Here is a 7,633-nt window from a genome sequence, read left to right as displayed (position 1 = left end):
GGCTGAAGCATTGACACTGTCCCATTGTGATCTCAGAATCATAGACTCATAGAGTCCTAGAGCTGGAAGAGACCACTAGGACCATCCAGTCCACCCCCTGCCATGCAGGAACTCTCAATCAAAGCATCGCCGACAGATGGCCATCCAGCTTCTGTTTAAAGTCGTCCAGGGAAGGAGAATCCTCCACACTCCTAGGAAGGAGTATGTTTCACTGTCCAACAGCTCTTCTTGTCAGTTAATTCCTCCTAATATTGAGGTGGAATCGCTTGTCCTGGAGCTCACATCCATTGTTCCAGGTCCTATTCTCTGGAGCAGCAGGAAACAAGCTTCCTCCCTCCTCAATATGACATCCCTTCAAATATTTAAACAGGGCTGTCATATTACCTCTTAAATATCTCTTCTCCGGGCTAATCATCCCCAGCTCCCTGAGTCTTTCCTCATAGCGCATGGTTTCCAGACCCTTCACCATTTCAGTCGGACTCCTTTGGACATGCTCCAGTTTCTCAACATCCTTTTTGAATTGTGGGGCCCAGAACTGGACGCAATATTCCAGGTGGGGCCTGACCAGAGCAGAATAGAGTGGCACTATTACTTCCCTTGATCTAGATGCTATACTTCTATTGATGCAGCCAAAATTCGCATTGGCCTTTTTAGCTGCCGCATTGCACTGTTGTCTCATGTTCAGCTTGTGGTCTACTTGAAGTCCTAGATCCATTTTCATTCAGCCAGTTGCCCCCCATCCTGTATCTGTGCGTTTCATTTTCCTGCCCTTAATGCAGTACCTTACATTTCTCCGTGTCGAATTTCATTTTGTTAGCTTTGGCCCAGTTTTCTAGTCTGTTCAGGTCATTTTGAATTTTGATCCTGTCCTCTGGAGTATTAGCTACTCTTCCTAATTTGGTTTCATCTGCAAATTTGATAAGTATGCCCCCAATTCTGTCATCCAAATCATTGATAAAGATGTTGAATGGCACTGGGCCCTGGACAGAACCCCACTGGACACCCCACTGGTCACTTCTCTCCAGGATGAAAAGGAGCCACTGTGGAATATCCTTTGGGTTCTGCCAGTCAACCAATTACAAATCCATGTAACAGTTTCCTTGTCTAGCTTGTTTCATGTTTTTGTTTTACGTACTGTTTAATTTGGTTAACTACTATTAAGGGACATAGCTATGATATGAAACCTTTTAATAAATGAACAGGGATTGCAATCCTATATATTCATATTATCAGACATAACTCCAGAGAATGTTAGCCTTTTGGATGCCAGAAGGTTCCTCTCATTCTTCAGAGCAAGAAGCAACACTTCAGCTGCCTTCTAGAAGATAAAGCAAAAAGGCTTCCAAAAGGACTGAAGCCTTGGGCAAGTCACACTCTCTCAGCCTCAGAGGATGGCCATGGGAAACCCACTCTGAAGAAACCTGCCAAGAAAACCCCTTCAGAGACTCCCATAAGGTCACCATAAGACCTGGAAACAACTGGAAGGCAGACCCCAAGAACAACATTGGGAAATAGGTGCAAGCCTTGCCTTGGGAAAGTGCAATGACTGGGCTCCAGTCAATGGAGGTCTTCTTCAGGCAGAAAAGGGAGGTTTATGCAAATGCAGAATGACATCACTGCTACGGAAGGCTCTCTTGACCAATCAGAGAGCAAGATAAAGGTTCTTCTGGAAGCTTCCGTGAGAAGGAGATATAAGGCCTGAGAGACCAAGAGACAGTTGGGGGAATTGTGTCGGTTGGAGATAGAGAGAGAGAGAGTTAAATAGCGGATCTTGGAAGTTAGTCTCAGAATTGGATGTTTAGGTCTATTTATTATTTTAATAGCTTGTATGAATTGAATATTATATACTTACAAATATTGTACCTGCAAGATTCTTAATATCTTGTATGACTTACATTTTAGTTATATGTTGTTATTTATAATCAATACCTCCTTAGAGTATCTATTACTTGACGCTCCTTTTACACATGTCTTGGATCAGTTGATGCTTGGAAGATCAGTAAAGAAGCAGAAATAAGGTTCCTTAACTGGTCCCAGTGAAGTTTAAGAGAAGTCCTTTCATAATTCACTGGATGATGGCAGCGTGATTTAAGGAGTTTAAGGGTCTGCTGGGCTAAGAGCCATAATGTCTAAATGTCTAATTAACAATTTGTAAGACACTCTGAAAGCCTTTACTGAAGAGAGGGGTATAAAAACATTATTATTATTATTATTATTATTATTATTATTATTACAGGGCCGCAGTTTGGCTGCTTGGACCACCGGAGATCATCACAGAGAGTCAGTTGGAAAAGCCCATCTCACTCCAGAAAATAAAGGTCCTTGAGGAGTTTGCACTCTAAGTCTTTCTGTAATAATAGCTACAAAACTGATAATAGCATTTGGGACATTTAGTCTTTTAAAAACAAATATGGCAGATTTAAATGCTGCTTTAAAACCTCTTTCCATCTGCCAGCTTTGTGCTGGTTTTGGGGGGAAATGAGAAAGTGTTGGGAGGGAGGGACTGCCAACAGAATTAGGAGATGCATTGCAGGCTATGGACAGTTTGCAGCCAAGAAAGGTCCAAAACACACGGCAGCAATAATCCATTTTGAGAGCGCTTTCACTGCCCTGGCCCAGTGCTAGGGAATCCTGGGAACTGGAGTTTATTGTGGCACCAGAGCTCTCTGTCAGAGAAGGCTCAATGTCTCACAAAACTACATTTCCCAGAATTCCCTAGCACTGAGCCAGGGCAGTTAAAGCAACAGAAAAGGCTACTTCTGCCTTTCAGATCCAGTTTGCCCCAAATCCTTTATGGGGCCAGAAACCCCTTTGTTAGGAAGCGAACCCCGAATATCTCAGGAAGGCCCTATATCTCCCAAGGCCCCCTCCCTCCAGGACCCCCTTCCACTCTTCCCCTCAGTCTCTCTCTCTCCCTGAAGGCCTCAAACTGCCAACTGCCAAGTGCTGAGGAAGAGGTGGCCATTTTGTGTTCTGGAGGCCATTTTGTTTTCTGGCAGCCATTTTATTGTCTGCTTGTGACTGTGGGGAATATTGATCCAGAACCTTCTCTGAGCCTCAGTTGAACAGAGGCCTCTCTTTCTCTCCTGAGGCTCCAGAGTCAGAAGGAGGCCAGGCTCCTTGGGCCAAAAGGAAGGAAGTGTGTCTTTTGTGTCTCTTTTCTGAGAGGGTTTTCTTATTACACAGCTCTGCTCCTTCTGGGGTTTTAACAGGGATCAGAAATGGGAGGATAGTTTTAATACAAGCCTTGTTCTTATTCTTCTTCACAAACATTGGGCTTTGGCTCCTAAGAGGAGGCTTGTCCCCCAAACAAGGCCAAACGTGGCTCCTTTGGGAGGTTTTAAAAGTCTCCCCAGTTTCCTTGTTATCTCAAGGGGGAGAGAGGCAGGCCAGCAACAACAAAGAGCCCTCCTTCCGACCACCATCTTGAGGGGGAGAGAGGCCTATGTGAGAGAGCAGATGAGCTGGACTTTCCCCCTTCCCTACTGTCATTCCCTTCTTCTTTTGACCATCCATTAAGAACCCAAGCCCTTCCTCCATCCCATCTGCCTTGGTCCAGGCCTTGGAGGTAGACAAGAACTACTGGACCTGATCCCCTTCTCCACCACCTCTCCCTTCTCCTTTTGTGTCGTGTCTTTTTAGATTGTAAGCCTGCGGGCAGGGAACCGTCTCACTAAAGAGTTGTATGTACAGCGCTGTGTAAATTTACAGCGCTTCATAAATAAAGGTTAATAATAATAATAGTAATAATAGATTTTCAGGCAAGAAGGAAGGAGACGGACCAGAATAACTCATATTACCAAGAATGAAACAAACCAACATAGAATTAAACAAGAACAAGAAGAAGAAGGATTAGAGACTAAAACAAACTACTTATTTTGTAAAGGAAAACCACTATTAGGAGGCTAAAAACAAGACATGGGCGCTTCTACCCTTTTAAAACCGACTCAGACTGTATCTGCACTGGAGAAATAATCCAGTTCTGAAGTGTGTTAACTCTTCTGTTTCCATCCTATGGAATCCAGGGATTTGTAGTTTGTTGTGGCATGAGAGCTCTCTGGCAGAGAAGGCTAAGTGTCCAAAGGTAAAATCCCAGGATTCCACAGCACTGAGCGGTTAAAGAAGTGTCAAAGTGCTTTATTTCTATAGTGCGGATGCAGCCTTCTTGGGAAAGGGGCTGATGCTGGGGAAAAGCACTGGTGAACTCTGGAGGTTTCAGCAGATGATTTATTTATTTATTTATGATGTACTCCTTTCACATCCCCTAATCCCTGCCACTCTAATAAGGCATGGAGTATCTGTTGTGTAGGGGAGCTGCAGTGAATCTATGCTAGGTCCAGGGGGCTTTGTTTGGTGCAGAGGGAGGAAGGGGATGCCCTCCTCTGCATCGGCCCAAAGGAGGCATGTGTCACCTGCTTATGTCACCAGCAGGATGCTGTTCTCTGTGTCTTTGAGTGCTGCAGGGTTTCTTGCCAAGCCAATCCTAACCCTGCTCCCTTTTCTCAGGAACCTCATCACGGCCTCCTTGGACACGGCTTTGGGGCCTCTCTTGCTAAAAGTGACCCAAGTGCAGGGCCACTAGGACCCCTGCCCACCTGATGGCTGACACAGAGGCCAAGAGGAGGGAGTTGGGCTCCAACAGAAAGAGGATGGAGAGGTACAACAGCTCTTTGGTGAGTCACTATGCTATTAGCTTCATCTGTGTCACTGCTGGGCCAATTTATGAAAGGAAGCAAATAAAATACTGTCCAGATTTGGCAGAGACAGTCCTGATTAATCCTCGCATTTTCAGGGGCTTTTAAAAATGTCCCAGTTGCTCTCTTCTCCTCCCAATTTCCCCCTTCTCAGCTCTCCTCAGTTCCTGAGTGCAACTGAGTTTGCAGTCCATCAACTCAAAAGTGGGGAGAGGAGAGGAAAGAAGGAGACAGGATATGGCCCTTCCCAGGAGGCTGAACCAGAAGGAAACTGCTGTGCCCTTCCTAGCTTGTGTGATCTTCCTCATAAACAACTTTGGCCATCTTCCATGCCTTCTGGGTTGCTTGTCCACATGTGTCTTGTTTTCCCCATCTATGAAATGTTGGGGGCTATGGGAGAACATCTCTGGATCTAAATATGGGGTGGGCCCAGTGGCCCTCAAGCCCAGAGTGCTCCCCAGAACTGTGATTAAAAATGACATTTGCCTCTCAAATGTGGCAAGAAATGTCTAAATGCACCATAATTCTTTGGTAGCTAAATGTACTGTATGTGTTGGGATAGTGAGTATCCTAATCAATCATCAATATCCCAGCCACGGCCTAAATTATATTGTTTATTATATGGTATATTATATTGAAAAGATTCAAGACAAACTGGATCTCAAAGGCAGTAACTTTTTTTCTTGCAAACAGAATTTAAAGTTTATATCCTGGACTGAATTCTGAAGTGATGAAATAATATTTGGATGCACCATGTGCTTTCCTCCCCTTTTGCTTAGTCTCTCTCTGGATGAGGGCTATTTTCTGTTTCAGGTGACCTTTGCGGATGTGGCGATATACTTCACCGAGGAAGAATGGAAACTGTTGTCGAAGAAGCAGCGACTTATGTACAATCATATAATGATGGAGAATTATGGGAATGTGACCTCTGTGGGTAAGGAACCGGAATCCACTAGCATTATAGAATCACAGAGTTGGAATAGACCACAAGGGCCATCCAGTTCCACCCACTTCTGCCATGCAGGAATACACATTCCAAGCACCCTCCAGTCTCTGTTTAAAGACCTCCAAAGAAGTGGACTACACCAAACTCTAAGGGAGTATATTCCACTGTCGAAATAAAAAAGATATATAAATAACACTTTATTTATATACCACCTTTCCTGTAGATCAAAGTGATTCACAACATAGTAAGCATGTGACTGACGCTGAAGAACAGCCAGTTGGGGCTGATATTTATACTGAAATTGTTCCTTGGGGGCAGAAGCAGAGCATTCAAAGTTGCTTTAGGATGTTTTAATTGCTTTGGAATGGTTCCTGGGTGGGGAAAGAACAGGATTGTCACACCGGCTCTTAGTTCCTTCTTAGCTCTGAATTCTGATCCCATTCACAAGCCAATGTATAGCACAGTCTGAAGGCGACACTCCCAGAACTCAACAATAACATAGCAGAATACAGAAGCAAATCTCCAGATATAGGCATTGGCCATGCACTAAACACTTTCGACACTTAAAAATAATTCACAGTCCTTGGTGGTTCTTTATCCTGAGTTGCAATATAAAACAAATATTTACTATCTCTCCTCTCTAGCTTCCATCCACTTCACAATCTCCTGTACACACAACTCCAACCCACATCAATCCACATGTGAGCTGTATCCTGTATTGGTTGTGAGTCATCTCCTGGTGCCACAGAGCATGAAGCATCCTCTGCAGTTAGCTTGCATCATGCCATGTGCTCTGACTCTGAACTCTATGGCAGTCTCACAGGAAATGATGACACTTTTCCATTAAAATAGTTTTACATATATTTAATGGAATATTTTTCAACGGCCTGACTATCTGCTTCTACTGATTTCCTCATGGCAGTTCCCCTTCAATCTCTTCTTTGGTAGCTCCTATGAGTAAGGATACAATCATGATATGGATTTGGGGGCATCCAGAACACGGTCATGCTCAGGTCACTCATACCAATTTTATTAATTTGATCTCAAATAGGGAAGGGTGAACGTGGGGCTAAATCTTGGGGTAACACTTTCCTCTCTTAACACTGAGATTCAGTCTTGTCTGTCATTGTCCTCCTTTACAGAAGAATTTGTCAGGCATGAGAGAGTCCACACAAGAAAGAAGTCACATAGATGCCAGCATTGTGGAAAATGTTTTTCTTCAAATGCACACCTAGTGATACATCAGAGAGTCCACACAGGAGAGAAGCCACACAAATGCCAGCGTTGTAGGAGATGTTTTTCTTCAAAGTCATACCTAGTGATACATCAGAGAGTCCACACAGGAGAGAAGCCATACAAATGCCAGCATTGTGGGAGATGTTTTTCTTCAAAGTCATACCTAGTGATACATCAGAGAGTCCACACAGGAGAGAAGCCACACAAATGCCAGCATTGTGGGAGATGTTTTTCTTCAAAGTCAGACCTAGTGAGACATCAGAGAGTCCACACAGGAGAGAAGCCACACAAATGCCAGCATTGTGGGAGATGTTTTTCTTCAAAGTCAGACCTAGTGAGACATCAGAGAGTCCACACAGGAGAGAAGCCATACAAATGTCAGCGTTGTAGGAGATGTTTTTCTTCAAAGTCATGCCTAGTGATACATCAGAGAGTCCACACAGGAGAGAAGCCATACAAATGTCAGCGTTGTGGGAGATGTTTTTCTTCAAAGTCATGCCTAGTGATACATCAGAGAGTCCACACAGGAGAGAAGCCATACAAATGCCAGCGTTGTGGGAGATGTTTTTCTTCAAAGTCATACCTAGTGATACATCAGAGAGTCCACACAGGAGAGAAGCCACACAAATGCCAGCATTGTAGGAGATGTTTTTCTTCAAAGTCATACCTAGTGATACATCAGAGAGTCCACACAGGAGAGAAGCCATACAAATGCCAGCATTGTGGGAGATGTTTTTCTCAGAAGCCAAACCTAGTA

General features: G+C 44.0%; 1 long non-coding RNA gene across 2 annotated transcripts; it reads left to right on the top strand.

Moving 5' to 3' along the window:
• Positions 1–2,751: 2,751 nt before the first annotated feature.
• Positions 2,752–7,119, top strand: LOC149301505 (uncharacterized). Of its 2 annotated transcripts, none has more exons than XR_016272223.1 (4): positions 2,752–2,957; positions 4,507–4,673; positions 5,508–5,628; positions 6,783–7,119. It is a non-coding gene; the product is annotated as an uncharacterized LOC149301505 (long non-coding RNA). The 2 variants fall into 2 exon arrangements; XR_016272222.1 differs by having other exon boundaries at positions 5,474–5,628.
• The last annotated feature ends 514 nt before the right edge of the window (positions 7,120–7,633 follow it).

The sequence above is a fragment of the Sceloporus occidentalis genome, unplaced genomic scaffold (assembly GCF_023333645.1).
Source record: "Sceloporus occidentalis isolate IW3139 unplaced genomic scaffold, rSceOcc1.0.p SCAF_21, whole genome shotgun sequence".
NCBI classification, from domain to species: domain Eukaryota; kingdom Metazoa; phylum Chordata; class Lepidosauria; order Squamata; family Phrynosomatidae; genus Sceloporus; species Sceloporus occidentalis.
Note: the sequence above shows the minus strand (reverse complement) of the source record. Positions and strands in the feature narration are given on the sequence as shown.